The sequence below is a fragment of the Mesoplodon bidens genome (genome assembly GCF_964165515.1).
Source record: "Mesoplodon bidens genome assembly, chromosome: 2".
Lineage (NCBI taxonomy): Eukaryota > Metazoa > Chordata > Mammalia > Artiodactyla > Ziphiidae > Mesoplodon > Mesoplodon bidens.
The window spans coordinates 170,365,886-170,381,321 of record NC_138177.1 but is presented as its reverse complement, the minus strand read 5'-3'; the positions used below and the strand labels follow the sequence as shown (position 1 = coordinate 170,381,321).

At 45.3% G+C, this 15,436-nt stretch overlaps 1 protein-coding gene across 2 annotated transcripts in view; it reads left to right on the top strand.

The window, feature by feature from the left end:
• Window positions 1-15,436, top strand: part of ALPL (alkaline phosphatase, biomineralization associated) — a 59,243-nt gene that overhangs the window by 12,794 nt on the left and 31,013 nt on the right. The window contains exon 1 of one of the 2 annotated variants that reach the window (XM_081220741.1): window positions 15,165-15,215. The exons of the other annotated variant lie outside the window; for it this stretch is intronic. The gene's annotated coding sequence lies outside the window, so the exon portion shown is untranslated. Of the gene's footprint in view, window positions 1-15,164; window positions 15,216-15,436 lie in introns of those variants that run through there. 2 annotated transcript variants of the gene reach the window in all.

The following is a 15,436-nucleotide window of genomic DNA, read 5'->3' as shown; positions in this document are numbered from 1 at the left end:
AAGCATGTTGAACAGTTTCTATAGTGCTTGGCAAAATGTGAATTATTTACTGAGCATTTTTGTTTTCATTTAAGTTGTTTTATGGACCCTGGGATCTTTCAGTGGATTAATCATGATCCTTGTTCAAGCACATTTATCACTGGTTCATAATGGCCCTCTTGTATATTTTATTATTTTTATTTATTTATTTTTTGGCCGCACTGCGTGACATGTGGGATCTTAGTTCCTCTACCAGGGATCGAACCCATGTCCCCCGCAGTGGGAGCGTGGAGTCTTAACCACTGGACTGCCAGGGAAGTCCCTATTTTATTATTAAAAATAAATTTTAAATGCCTATGAACCATCATCCAATACCTTACATCTTCCTCTAGGTTCCTCCATCTGTCTCCTACCCACCTTTCTTCAAGTGGGGTGACCACTCTCCTGAGTCTGGGCTTTCTCATTCCCTTGCCTTTTTTTGTGTGTGTGTGTGGTATGCGGGCCGCTCACTGTTGCAGCCTCTCCTGTTGCGGAGCACAGGCTCCGGACGCGCAGGCTCAGCGGCCATGGCTCACGGGCCCAGCCGCTCCGCGGCATGTGGGATCTTCCCGGACCGGGGCACGAACCCGTGTCCCCTGCATCGGCAGGCGGACTCTCAACCACTGCGCCACCAAGGAAGCCCTCCCTTGCCTTTTAAAATTATTATTTTAAAATTTTGATTAATACTTTATTAGTATTATTATCACACACAGATATACGTGTTATACATATGAAGTTTCTCATTCCCTTTGCCTTTTTTTGATTAGTATTTAAAATCATGTATATGTGTGTGTTATATACATTATGTAAAAAATATATTTTTTTACTTTATGAAAGTATCATGCTTTACATAATCTCCTGGGACTTGCTTTTTTTCACTCAATCTTACATTGCCGAGATTGATCCAATGGTTGCATGTAGCTGTAATTCTTTTTTTAAACTACAGTATAATATTCCACTGAGCATTCCATAATTTTTTTTTTTTGGCCATGCTTCCCTGTTTGTGGGATCTTAGTTTCCCGACTAGGGATTGAACCTGGGGCCTTGGCAGTGAAAGCGCCAAGTCCTAACCACTGGACCTCGAGGGAATTCCCACCACAGTTTTTATTTAGTCAATTGCTTGCTGATGGCATTTGGGTTGTTTTCAGGTTTTTGCTAGTGTAGAAAAAGCACTATGAGTATTCATGTATATGCTTGCTAATGCATATATATAGAAATTTTCTCTCGATATATAACTAGGAGTGGAATTGTGGGGTCATAGGGTATATGAATATTTGTTCAGTATCACAAGATAAGAGCAAACTGTTTTCCAAAATGATTGTATCAGTTTATACTCCCACCAGTAACATATAAGAGACCCTGGGGCTTCCCTGGTGGCGCAGTGGTTGAGAGTCCGCCTGCCGATGCAGGGGACACGGGTTCATGCCCTGGTCCGGGAGGATCCCACATGCCGCGGAGCGGCTGGGCCCGTGAGCCATGGCCGCTGAGCCTGCGCGTCCGGAGCCTGTGCTCCGCAACAGGAGAGGCCGCAACAGTGAGAGGCCCGCGTACCGCAAAAAAAAAAAAAAAAAAAAGAGATCCTGTTCTACATCTTCCATAAGTGTTGTCAGACTTCTTATTTTTTCCAACCGAACAAGTGTAACGATTTCTCATTGTAGATTTGATTTACATATCCCTGATTGCCAATGAGGTTGAAGAAGTGTGTATGAATGTGTGTGTGTGAGATGTCTTTTGCCCATATTTTTCTTTCTTATTTTTTAAATATTTATTTATTTATTTATTTTTGGCTGTGTTGGGTCCCAGCTGCAGTGCGCCAGCTCCTCCTTGAGGCGTGCAGACTCCTCTCTAGTTGAGGCATGCAGGCTTAGTTGCTCCGAGGCATGTGGGATCTTAGTTCCCTGACCAGGGATCGAACCCGTGTCCCCTGCACTGGAAGGCGGATTCCCAACCACTGGACCACCAGGGAAGTCCCTTGCCCATTTTTCTATTTGTCTTTTTTTTTTGTTCTTTTCTTATTGGTTTGTAATAGTCCTTCCTTCCTCCCTCCCTCCCTCCCTCTCCTCCTTCCCTCCCTTCCTTCCTTCCTTCCCCCACTGTGTGGTTTGCAGGATCTCAGTTCCCTGACCAAGGATTGGACCCAGACCACGGCTGTGAAAGCCTGGAATCCTAACCACTAGGCCACCAGGGAACTCCCTTGTAATAGTTCTTTATATTTCTGAGTCTACTGATGTTTTGGAAACTGAAATTCTAAAATTTAATAGAGTCTAATCTAGCACTGTTTTATTTAATATTTAGTGCTTTTTTGGATCTTATTTAAGAAAGTGTGCCTTAACTCCAAGATCAGAAAGCTGTCACCTACAGTTTCTACTAAATGTTTCAAAGTTTTGTTTTTCACATTTAAGACCTTGATCCATGTTCAGTTGATTTTGTGTATAGTGTAGGATAAGGATCCAATTCAACTTTTTTCCCATCTGGGTACCCATTTTTTCTTATGTTTTCCAGTTCTCTTTGTAGCTGATGTACGAAAATGCAATAGGCTTTTTTGCATTTGATCTTATCAAGCTAATTTGCTAAACTCTATTTCCAATTATTTGTCTGTAGATTCTATGCAGACAGTTACAAGTAATGATAGTTTCCTGTTGTATTTTTAGATCTTTATGCTTTTAACTTTTCTCCTCATCTTATTACACTGTCTAGGACTACCAGTACAATCTTAAACATTTAAAAGGTGGTATTAGATATCTTTGTCTTGTTCTTTATTTTAGAGATAATGTTCTAATGTTTCCCCATTTAATATATATGTATTGCAGATTTTTTATAAATTGCTTTTTTTAGGTTAAGGAAGCTTTCTTCTATTCATAACTTACCGAGAGCTTTTTAAAAATAATAATTTGTGTTGAATTAATTTGCATTAAATGCTTTCAGAAAGTATCTTGAGATGATTATATGGTTTTTCTCCTTTAATCTGTTAATGTAGTTAAAATTACATATTTGATCTTCTAATATTAAACCATCCTTGCAGTCCTAAGATAAGTCTAACTTGTATATTGCTTATTCTCTTATATCTTGTTTAGAATTATTTGATCAGTTTTCATGAATAAAATGGGTCTGTGATTTTCATTTTTTATGTTGTGCTTTTCTGGCTTTGGTATTGCAATAATAATGGCCTCATAGAAGTAGATGGTAATATTTCCTCTTTTACTGTTTTCTGGAAAAGTCTGGGTAAAATTGAGATAGTTTGCTTCTTGAAGTCTGATAGAGCTCACCTGTAAAATCACCTTGGCCTGTTTTCTTTGTGGAAAGATTTTAACTACTGTTTCAATCTTTAAATTTAGTTTCCTTTTTCTTCTTGAGTCAGTTTTAGTATGTTATGTATGTATTTTTAGAAATGTATGCATTTAATCTGCATTTTCATATTTATCAGTGTAAGGTTGCTTGTAGCATTTTCTTATTGTATTCCTCTTTTCCGTAATAATTGTGTATTATCTCTTTCTCCCTCTGTTTTTTTTTTTTTTTGCGGTACACGGGCCTCTCCCTGTTGTGCCCTCTCCCGTTGCGAAGCACAGGCTCCGGACACGCAGGCTCAGTGGCCATGGCTCACGGGCCCAGCCGCTCCACAGCATGTGGGATCTTCCCAGACCGGGTCACGAACCCATGTCCCCTGCACTGGCAGGCGGACTCTCAACCACTGCGCCACCAGGGAAGGCCTCCCTCTGCTTATTTTTTAAAATTAATCTTGCCTCAAGTTTATTGACTTTTTTAAAGGACCAACTTGTGGCTGTGATCTTCTCAGTTTAATCTTTGTTTTCTGTTTTGTTGATTTCTGCTCTTTGTAATCTCCTTTTATTTTCTTCGAGTTTCTGTTTTTTCTAATTTCCTAAATTGGAAACTTAGCTCGTTAATTTTTAGACTTTCTTTGCTGCATTGCAGTTTTTGATATATAGTGTTTTATTATCGTTCAGTTCTAAGTGGTGTTTAATTTCTACTATGACATTTCTTTGATCTATGAGTTATTTAGGGATTTTTTAATCTCTAAGTGTATGGAAAATTGTTCTTTTACAAACTAACTTCAAACTTAATGGTCAGAAAATGTGGACTATGTGAAGACCTGTTATTTAAAATGTGAGACTTGTTTTGTGGTCTGGTATGTGATTAATTTTTAAAATGTTTGAGTGTTCCTGAAAAGTATGTGTGTGTATCCTACTTTTTAATTTCAATTTATCTTGCTTTTTCTGTTTCATTTTAATATTTTATTACTTTAAAAGAATTGTTAGCTGTAGCTCTTCCCTGCAAAGACAAGATTAGCACTTTCTTATACCCTTTGGTCTCTCTCTTCCCTTTCAACCTTTATACTCTTCAGTGACATGCCTTTGAGCCCCCATGACAGCACGTTAAAACTGTCTAGGTTTTACAGTTCTGAGTTGTTTAGATATTATATGTTTGTCTTGTTCTTCTCTTTGATCTGGGGATTTTTAAAAAATACTAAACTTTACTAAGTTATTTGCTCAGCTTTCACGTATCTTTAGTATCATATGTGAAATTTGTTTCTATTACTGAAGTAGTTACTTCAAAATTTTTTTTGGGGGGGTGTCTTTTTGTATAAACCTAAGCCATTGAATGTTTTTTTTTTTTAGCCTTTAACATTTGAATGGCAGTTTAGCTGGATATAAAATTCTCAGTTCAAATTCTTTTCCTTTGGTACTTTGGTCAATTCAATTTGTTATTTATTCCTTTGTAAGTGATCTGTTTTTCTCTAGACTTTGAGAATGTGTCTTCTGATATTCACTCTAATATTTCTGAGTGTGGGTTTTTCATTATCTATCCTGTCTGATGTATTTGGGATGCTTTCAAACTGAGATCTATCATTTTTCTTCAGTTCCAAGGTTGTCTTAATTACTTCTTCTAATATCTCTTCTTTTGATTTATTTTCCTCTCATGGGACTCCTAATATCTAGATGTTGGTGCTTATATTTCCATCTCTCTCTTTTTTTTTGGTTGATGTATAATTTCATTCAGTAAAATGCACAGATCTTAAGTGTTCAATTCAATGTGGTATTTTGACCAATTACATTACCTTGTAACCATAACCCCAAAATAAGATTTAAAAAAATTTTCTATCTCTCTAGCAAGTTCCCTCACAACCCTTTCCAGTCTATTTCCTCCCAAATTGCAATCATTATTCTGATTTCTTTTACCGTAGATTAGATTGGTCTTTTCTAGAGTTTCATGTAAATGGAATCATACAGCAGATACTCTTCTATGTCTAGCTTCTTTCACTTAGCATAATGTTTTTGAGATTCATCTATGTTTGTTGCCTCAATGGTTCTCTCCTTTTTTAGCCAAGTGGTTTTCCGTTGAATTAATATACCACCATTGTTTATTCATTGATCTGTTAGTGAATATTTAAACTGTTTCCAGGGACTTCCCTGGCGGTCGGGTGGTTAAGACTGCATGCTTCCAATGCAGGGGGCGTGGCTTCAATCCCTGGTCGGGGAACTAAGATCCCACATGCCATGCCGCCAAAAATTAAATAAATAGAGTGTTTCCAGTTTGGGGGTATTACAAATGAAGTTCCTATGAACACTTAGTGTATGACTTTTTGGGTGTATTTTCTTTCTTTTTTAAATAAATAATTTATTTATTTTTGGCTGCGTTGAGTCTTCATTGCTGCGCCAGGGCTTTCTCTAGTTGCAGCGAGCGGGGCTACTCTTTGTTGTGGTGTGAGGGCTTCTCATTGTGGCGGCTTCTCTTGTTGCAGAGCGCGGGCTCTAGGTGCCCGAGCTTCAGTAGTTGTGGCACACCGGCTCAGCAGTTGTGGTGCATGGGCTTAGTTGCTCCACGGCATATGGGATCTTCCCGGACGAGGGCTCGAACCCGTGTCCCCTGCATTGGCAGGCGGATTCTCAACCACTGCGCCACCAGGGAAGCCCTTTGGATGTATTTTCATTTCTTTTGAGCAAATACTTAGGAGTGGAATTGCTGGATCATGTGATACGTGTATGTTGGTTTAACTGCCAAACTCTTTTCCAAAGTCAGTGTACTTTATTACGTAACCATGAGTTTTTCTACATTCTTGCCAATGTTTGATTTTGCAAGTCATTTTGATTTGGTTTTAGTCATTCTGGTGGGTGTGAAACGGGTTTAATTTTCATTTACCTGATGATAATGATGTGGAGCACCATGAACTACTGGTCATTCGTATGTTTTCTTTTTTTTTTTTTTTTTTTTTCAGTACGCGGGCCTCTCACTGTTGTGGCCTCTCCCGTTGCGGAGCACAGGCTCCGGACGCGCAGGCTCAGCAGCCATGGCTCACGGGTCCAGCCGCTCCGCGGCATATGGGATCCTCCCAGACCCGGGCACGAACCCGTATCCCCTGCATCGGCAGGCGGACTCTCAACCACTGCGCCACCAGGGAGGCCCCGCATGTTTTCATTTTGAAGTGGCTAAGTCTCTTGCGCATTGTGTGTGGGGGGGTTGTTAATCATTTTATTGGCAACTTTAGGAATTCTTTATTTACTGGATACAAGTCCTTTGGGAGCTATGTGTATTGTGCGTATTCTTTCCCATTATGTGTCTTGTCTATTCAGTTTCTTAATGCTATCTTTTGATGAGCAGAAATGTAAAATTTTGATGAAGTCCAAATTATCATTTTTTTAAATGAAGTTAGGACTCCTTGCCTTACCCCAAAGTCACAAAGATATCTGCTTATGTTATCTTCTAGAGGCTTTATGGTTCTGGCTTTTTTATAGTTAGGATTATGGGGACTTCCGCGGTCGTCCAGGGGTTAAGACGCGGCGCTTCCACTGCTGGGAACTAAGATCCCACATGCCGTGTGGTGCGGCCAAAAAAAAAAAAAAAAGAAAACAAGAAGATTTGTACAATTAGGTTTATGATCCATTTCAAATTAATGGATTAGGATTAGGGCTGCTGTTTTAACTTTTAACTGATCTTTTACCATTTCTTTCATATTTCCGATTTCTTAATCCTTCCTGGCTTCTTCCTGGAAATATTCCTCCATCTGATATCCCAGTTCCCTATTTCATTCCTCAGCTGCAGTATCCATTCTGCAGTTAATTCTACCTATTGTGTTTGTTATTTCAACTGTTTTTTCATATAGAATATTTCCACTTGGGTCCTATAACACTCTCTTAGATTCTGTTTTGTTTCACTAATATCTTTCCTTATTTCTTTGACGTGTATCTAATGCTTATTTTAAAATTCTCAGTCCATCTGTTGAACACGGCCAATTCCAGTGGTATCTCTGTTTGTTTTTCTTTTGAAGCCAGTGTACTCCTTGGATTCCCTGTTCTGTAACCCGTGAGCTCATTCCTCGGAGTGGGAGGGTTTCAGCTATTCTCTCTGGTGCTGCCTATTGGGGTAAGAATCCAAGCCTGACCCTGGTCTCTGTCAGCATTGATGAGCCCAAGGAGATGACAGTCCCAGATTGGAGGCCCCCAGGTGTCAGAACTGCATAGTTCCTCCCTGGGTTTGTCATCACGACCCTCACCCCCAGCCCCCGCACCAAGTAACTAACTCTACAGGATTGAGCCTCACTTTCTGGATGCCAGGAAGAAGCAGCCAAGGGAGGGGGCTGTCTGCCTAGGTCAGAATCCACCAGCCTCCAGGTCCAGAAGAGAAGGGGTGGTGGAGTGACCGTGGAGGCCTGTCACCCCATTAGTTCCCTCTTGATTTCTGCAATTCCACGGTGCCTGCTGCACAGCCCTGATTTTACTCCGGCATATACTTGGACCGTCTGCCTGGGCCCTGCATGTGCAAGTGAGGTCTCGGTTGCTCCAGGGCAAGTGGGCATGTTTTGGGGCAGGGGGTGTGGGGAGGTGTGCTGGAGAAGGCTTGATGCAAAGAGGCAAGAGCAGAGCTCAAATCCGATTGTCTTTTCTACAGTGTTCTCCACCTGCTAAGACTAGGCCCTGCCCCTTCTCCTGGCTGCTGCGTTTCCACCCTCCAGCGCTGCACACGCCAAGTTAAAACCCCCTTCCGTCTCCCCAGGAGATTCCGTTTCTCTCCAAGATTTCCTAGGCTTAGTGATGTTTTTGCTCTGTTGTTACTCTGGTGTTGATTTGAGGACGAGGGGCCGGGAGCCATATGTCTTCCCTCACTGTTTCTAGGGATGGTATATGCAGCACCCTCACCCCCACTGTATCACCAGCTGGAGCACAGAGGCTTCCAAAGAAAAACAGCAAACTAACTCGAGATAGCACTGGAGTCAGCGACATTAGAACAGATAGACCAAGAATTTTTAATTAACATTAGAAACATACGAAAGAAACAAGGAAATATATTAGCAACATAAGACAGAATAAGAAAGTGTTAAACAATAAAAGAACCATGTGGAAATATGAAATATGGTTTAATATGAAAACCAGCCTTATCATTGGTTCCAGCCCCAACCTTTGCATGCACCTCACAGCTCACTATTCTCCAAAAAAAGACTTTCATGGCCGCCAGACCTTCACATGGGCTGTTCCCTCTGATTAGTCTGCCTTCCCTACACTTCTGCTGGAAAAATTCTGGTACATCCTCGAGACTCCTTCCCTGAAGGCCTCTCACGGTCATTGTGATACTCAGTGATGACATGGGGTTCAAGAGTTAGGAAGCCAGGGTGCTTGTCCTATTCTTCAACTAACTGACTGTGTGACTTTGGGAAAGTCACACTACCTCTCTGGACCTTAGGCTCCTGCTGGGAAAAAAATGAGAGTGCTGGGTTAGATTAGTCCTAGAACCCCTTTCAGCTCTGACAAGCTGGTACAGTGGTTAAGAATGAAGGTTCTGGACTTAATCGCTGTGTTTCAAGCCTCATTTACTAACCTAGCATAATGGTTAAGAGCTTATACTTTGGGGTTGGACAATTTGGGTTCATAATCCCAACTCTGTCACTTGCCTGCTGTGTGACCATAGGCAAGTTACTGAGCCTCCCTGTGCTTGTTTTTCCCCTCTTCTGTAAAATAATGTTGATATTAAGGGTGCCTACCTCCGAGTGTAGGAGCACAATGAATGCAGCTGTTGTGCTGTTGGTGGTTGTTCACCATTATACAGACTTCTGCATTCCATTCAACAAAATCTTGATGTTTGTCTGCCAGGCTCTATCTAAATGCTTTTTTAAAGTCTACCAAATTTTATTGCTTAACAGATACTCTTTTTTGCCTTTTATCTTTTTTTTTTTGGGGGGGGCTGTGTTGGGTCTCTGTTGCTGCGCGTGGGCTTTGTCTAGTTGTGGCGAGCTGGGGCTACTCTTCGTTGCAGTGATGGCTTCTCATTGCGGTGGCTTCTCTTTGTTGTGGAGCACAGGCTCTAGGCGTGTGGGCTTCAGTAGTTGTGGCACTCAGGCTCAGTAGTTGTGGCTTGTGGGCTCTAGAGCGCAGGCTAAGTAGTTGTGGCGCACGGGCTTAGTTGCTCCGCGGCATGTGGGATCTTCCTGGAACAGGGATCAAACCCATGTCCCCTGCATTGGCAGGCGGATTCTTAACCACTGCGCCACCAGGGAAGTCCCTGCATTTTATCTTTAAAACAACCTTGCAGAATGAGGATCTGTAACCCTGTTTTATGGATAAGGATCCTGCGGCCCCAAACATAAAGTCACTTTCAAAGCTACACAGCCAGGACTTAACCCGATAGCCAGCTCCTCCATGGTCAAGGTCTTTCCGCTATGCCACAGTGTTCAGAAAGATTAGTCTGGGGTTTTGGGAGATTACTGAACAAATCCAGATGGAAAAGCTTGGTGAGAAACTCCCCCTCCCCGCTACACATGTACGCCAGCTGTCTGCCCGCCTAGGCCGTCCACAAGATGTATTTTGTAGGTTTCATGCAAATGCAGATTTAATGATGGGCCAGAAGTTAATTGAGGAGGCAGAACAAGGGTGGGTTGGACGATTAGCGTCTCATGTGACCTGGGATAGAGAGCCAAAGGGGCTCTGGGAAAGAGAGCAGTGGTCTTGGAGGACACGGAGTCAGCAAAGAGGAGGACTGAGATTCAGCAAGCCCAGAGCTGAAGCTGAAGAGCGAGGCCTGTGGAAGCAGATGTAGGTCTTGCTAAGAGGCAGTTCCAGAGGGTGGCACTAGGGCTGACTCCAGCCCCGCCCTGTACTCTTGCTGGTCCGGATATGTGGCTTTACCTCTCAGGGCCTGCAAAAGGGCTGCTAGTACCATTTGGTAGGGGAGAGGGTACGTGGGGGAGCAGCTGTAGCCCTGCACCAGGATCTCAGCTCCACAGCTGATTAGATGGGCATGTGTAGACTCGATTTAATCCTGAAGCCTCAGTTTCCTTATTTGCAGTTTGGGAATCACATTCTTGCCTGCGTGGGATTATTACAAGCCTCCAGTGAGATGACTTCGTGGTGAGACCTTCTCTGATCTCTCTATTTAAAACTGCAAATACCATCTCTGCTCCCTCCGTTCTTTTTCTCCATCTCACTTACCACGACCTGGCATCCTATTGATTTTACTTACTTTCTTATTGTCTGCTCACCCCACCAGCAGGGATTTGAGCACCTAGAACAGCCCCTGGCATATAGTAGGTGCCCAATAAACAGAGGTCGAATGAATGTTGGTTGAATAACGTATAGGGAAGAGCCTAGGGGAGAGGGGATGTTGAGGCCGTGTCAGTTGGATCTTAGAGATGCAGGACAGAGGCACGAGAGAGGCCAGGACAGCTCACTTGGGGTGCCAAGGGCTGCCCATGAAAGCATCTGGGGCCTGGATTTTAAGGTTGTGGCTGGTCCCTCTCTGGCCACAGCCTGTAGGAGGTGAGTCCTTTAGGAGAGTAAAGCTGGATGGGCCTGAGTACTGGGGCTTCTCATGGAGCCAAGACTCTTGGGGCAAACAGGAAGCCCATGATACTTGGCTTCCCTGCATTCTTTAGCTTTTTAAGCCATTTTGATTGCCCCTAACTGGAACAGACTTCCTCAAAGAAATGTCAGTCCCAGTGCCATCCCTGCCACCCCAAAGGCTAGAAGAAAAAGCACTGGGTTTGGAGGCAGGCAGATCCGGGGTTATGGCCTAGCCCTGCCCCTCTTTACCAGAGGGATGTTCGGCAAATCACTGCACCTCTCTGAGTCTCTGTTTCCTCCTCTGTGAAATGGATGCAGCAGTTTCCCCCCTGTATGCCAGCCTCCTAGGGCTTTGTGTAAAATATAGTAAAAATGTGTATTGTGACCAATCATCACTAGACTGAAGGGCCTAGAAGGCAGAAGTTGTGCCTGCAGCCCTTAGTGCAGGGCCAGCCACACAGTAGACACTTGGAACCTGGTGGTCAAAGAGTTGTTAAACTCAACTGACAACAACCTTGGAAGGGGAGGGTCCGAGTCCTGCACACAGTAGAGCTTTTAGGCAAATCCTGCCCAAGGACCTCCTACAATCCTACAAGTTTATAGATTCCAAGAAGAAAACCAAGCCTGTATTGGTTGGCCTCACTTTACCATGCACTCGAAACTTATTGACCCATCTTTAGCTTGTTTGCAAGATTTTTCCTTTGGTAGAAACAACTAGATGAGTGACATGATGTGGTTGCTTACAACATAAGGGGCTGAGAAAAACAGGCTGAACTGGAGTTCTGAGGTCAGACTCTGTGTTCCAAGTAACAGAAAATCCAAGGTAAGCAATATGGGGAATTAATTAGCTCATGTAACTTGGATGTTCAGAATCAGGCTTCAGGCGTGGCTGCATCCAGGGGCTCAAGCAGCATCATCAAAGACTCAGATTCCCTGCATCTCTCTACTCCACCTTCTGAGAGCTTGCCTTATCTTCAGGCTGCACACAGTGCCCCTCCCCATCGCCCCACTCCCTCACAACACACCATCCAGGTGGAGAGAGTCTTGAGCTTAAGCCAGTCAGGACCCACCTGGAGCCGCTGGAGGTAGGATCAGTCCTACCCAAACCAGTTGGCTGGAAAAGGGAGAGCCACTTCCCAAGGAAACTTTGTGGTATTGTCAGGAAAGGGAAATGGATTCTGGGTGGCCAAAAATTATAGCACCTATCTACTACAGTCATCAGAAGGGGAAACAACAGAAAGCCATAGAAACATCTGCATAGCACTTTACAGTTTGCAAAGTTCCTTCCCTCCTAAGAAGCCAATATTGGAAGCAGAATGGCACTTATTATCACTGCTTTGCAGATGAGAAAACAGCCCTTGAGTAACTGGCCAGGACTCTGACTTGTAACCCTGAGCTGCCCCCACCCATCTCAGCCTCTTTATGTAAAATTATAAACCCAGAGGGGCTGATCTGGGCGGGAGGGAGCCAGTGTGACTGAAGCCCCTCCCTTTACGGAGGGAGCGCCCGTTCCAGATATGAGAGGTCCCCAGGAAGCTGCAATCACGTGAAAGCCCAGGAGGAGCTGGCCTGGGGGCAGAGGGAACAGCCTGACGTGAGGACTGGTCACGGGGCTGGGCACACACACAGTGGGAGCCCTGCCACGCTCACTGCCAGGACCCCGGCATGCGCGCGCATACACGTGCACACAAACTCACACACGCACACTGCCACACAGGCAGAGGGAGGTCACGTGACACACTGACGCAGGGCTCCCTGTACCGGGGGTGGCCGAGGCATCGGGGTCTGCCGCCCATAATGGTGACCATGATGGAAGTTGTCCTGGCATGTGACTGAGATGGGGGAGCCAGCACACTGAATATGGAGCCAGACAGGCCTGGCCTGCGTCCCAGCTCTCCCACATGGTTGCTGTGTGACCCCGCACTTCCCTCCCTGCTTTTGAGCCTCAGTTTTCTCTTCTGATCTGGGCTGATAATTCCCACATGACTGGTTTCTTAGAAGGCTGAACAAAAAGCTCCCAGTACATAATAGGTGCTTCATTCATTATGAGTTTCTCCTTTTCCCCCTTCATAGTGTCCTGTTAATAGCTGTGTGACCCTGGCCAAGTTACTTAACTTCTCCGTGCAGTGGGAACAATGATAGCACCTACCACATGGTGTTGTGAGGAGTAGATGAAGGAATGCCTGGAAAGCACTTACAACAGTGCCTGGCACACTCGTTATCACCTTTACTACTAGCTAACATTTATTTTTTGAGTGTTTAATATGGGCCAAGCCCTGGGCCTTGATCTCATTGTTTATTGTGCAATTATCCTTCTTATAACAACACAGTGATATAGGCACTCTCTGTGATTATCCCCATTGGACCCGTGAGAAAACTGAGGCCCAGAAAGGGGAAGTGATGTGCCCAAGGTCACAAAGCCAGTAAGCGATCTCGGGGCTCTACTCAGCTGTACGCCCTTGGGTGAGACCCTCACCTCTGTGGGTCCATATTTCCTGCCTGGAGGTTGGGGTGCATCCCTGCCCTGTACCTCCCAGGGTTACCATGGATATCAAATGTAATAGTGCCTGGAGCCTCCACCAGCTGGAAGGTTCTCTGGGAATATGAGGAGTGCTATTACCCTGGGCCCAGGGCAGTGAGACCTGTCTCCGGGAACATCCGTGTACTCCCTGTTCTGACGCAAGCTGGGCATTCGAGAAACCGGGCAGTTGCCACCCAGGGATGCTGCTTGTGTTGGCCGCCACTCAGGAGGTTACAAGTTCATGGCCTATTTCCCTGAAGTCCAGAGCCGCCTCAGCCTCTTCTTACAGGGCCTGTGTGGGGCTGTCTATGGAATGGAGGTTTCATCTCCATTCTAGGGGAAGGCTGCCAGAGCACATGGAGCATCAGGGGCAGGGAGGGGGGAAGAGCCACGGTGGTCCAGGGTCCTGCATGAGGACCAGCTGAAGTAGGGGATTGTGGGGGAGGAGGGGTGTATCCAGGGTCACTGGCCTGTCCAGGGGTGGAGCCAGATCTCCAGCCGAGGTCCTCCCCACCCCGCCCCCTGTCTCTGCTTCACAACCCAGGTCGTCCCCTCTGCAGGGCAGGCCACCTGTGATCAAGGACTTGGACTCAGTCAGTCCTTGGCCACTCTCATGCTGTGTGACCTGGGGCAAGTCACCTCATCTCTCTTCCATAAAGTAGGGATAAGAAGCCCTCCCTCGGGGCTGTGATGCACATACAATAAAATGACATTTGGGAAGAGTGTATAAGTCAAATGGTAGATGTGTGTATTCCATTCATCTACAAACATATAATGTACATATTGCAGATAGAACAAATGTGGTTTGTTTTCAGTCTTACTGACTGCTTTAGGAGTTTATACTTGGCCCTGGGAGACAGAAACATCTACAGGTGACGTTGAATTCTGGCTTGGTCACTTACTGGCTGTGTGACCTTGAGCAAGCACGATCTCTCTGTGCTTCTGTTTTGTTACCTGTACAATGGGTATAATAATAGTGCTTACCTAGTAGGTTGTTGTGGAGATTGAATGAGTTAATATAGGTAAAGTGTTTAGAACGATGTCTGGCACATAGTAAGTGCTATGAAAAGGTATGCTATTATTATTACAAATACAATGACAAAGTATATAAAGTAAGGGTTTTTCTAGAGTAGTCTCAGTTTGAAATGTGCTTTTCAGTTGACAGAAATCACTGATTTCCGGAATTCTGTTATGCCTCACAGACTGCCTTGTGCTTCTGGTAATAGCCTCCCAAATCTTAGCTGGTTAATGGGGAGACTTATCCCTGCTGATGATTGCTGTGTGACCCTGGGCAGGTTGTATACCCTCTCTGTGCCTTCCTTTTCTTGTTGTCCACTGTGAGAGTAAGGATGGGATGGCTACGTCTCCTGGTACCAGAGGGGCTCCCACTGCAGGAGTGCTGAGTGAGGTGCCAGAGTGCAGGGGACGACAGACACAACAGGGACACACAGCACATGCTCCTTCCCCCCACCCCACCACTCAGCTCCCAGGCTTGGCTCAGAGCAAGGTGGCCTGGGACAGAACATGTCCTCTGCGTGGGATGGTGGGAGCCTGTGTGCCCGTGGAACAGCCATCCCTGACACCCCTCTGCCCAGGCGCTCCAGCCACCCCAGGCACGGTGCCTCTGGGCCCTGCCATCTCCCTCCCCCGCCTCCCTGCTGCCAGCTCTCCTCCCACCAGATGAACCTTGACTGGCTTCAGTCCTCTGCCCACAGAGCCCGTCTGTGGCATCCAGACCGGCCAGGCACCCCAGGAAGCCACCGAAAACTCTTTAGCTCTGGAACCCAGACCCCTGAGGCTTCCGATTCCAGCTGTGCTGTGTGGCCTTGGGCGAGGGGCAGACCATCTGAGCTGCAAAGTCCTCACCTGTGAAATGGGCTGGCAAGAGACGTGTAAGTCAGGCGGGGATGCCAAGCGCCTGCTCTTGACCAGGCTGAGCTCAGGGAGCGAAGCCCTTTGTGGTCGGTCCTGGCTGCCTCTCTGTCCTCTGTCACCAACTGCCGGCTCCTGCCTTTCTCCCCACCTCTACATACTTCATTCCTACCTCCTTGCCTTTGCACATTCAGGTTCTCCTGTAGGGGGCGCTGTTTCTCTCTCTGTTCATCTCAACCCT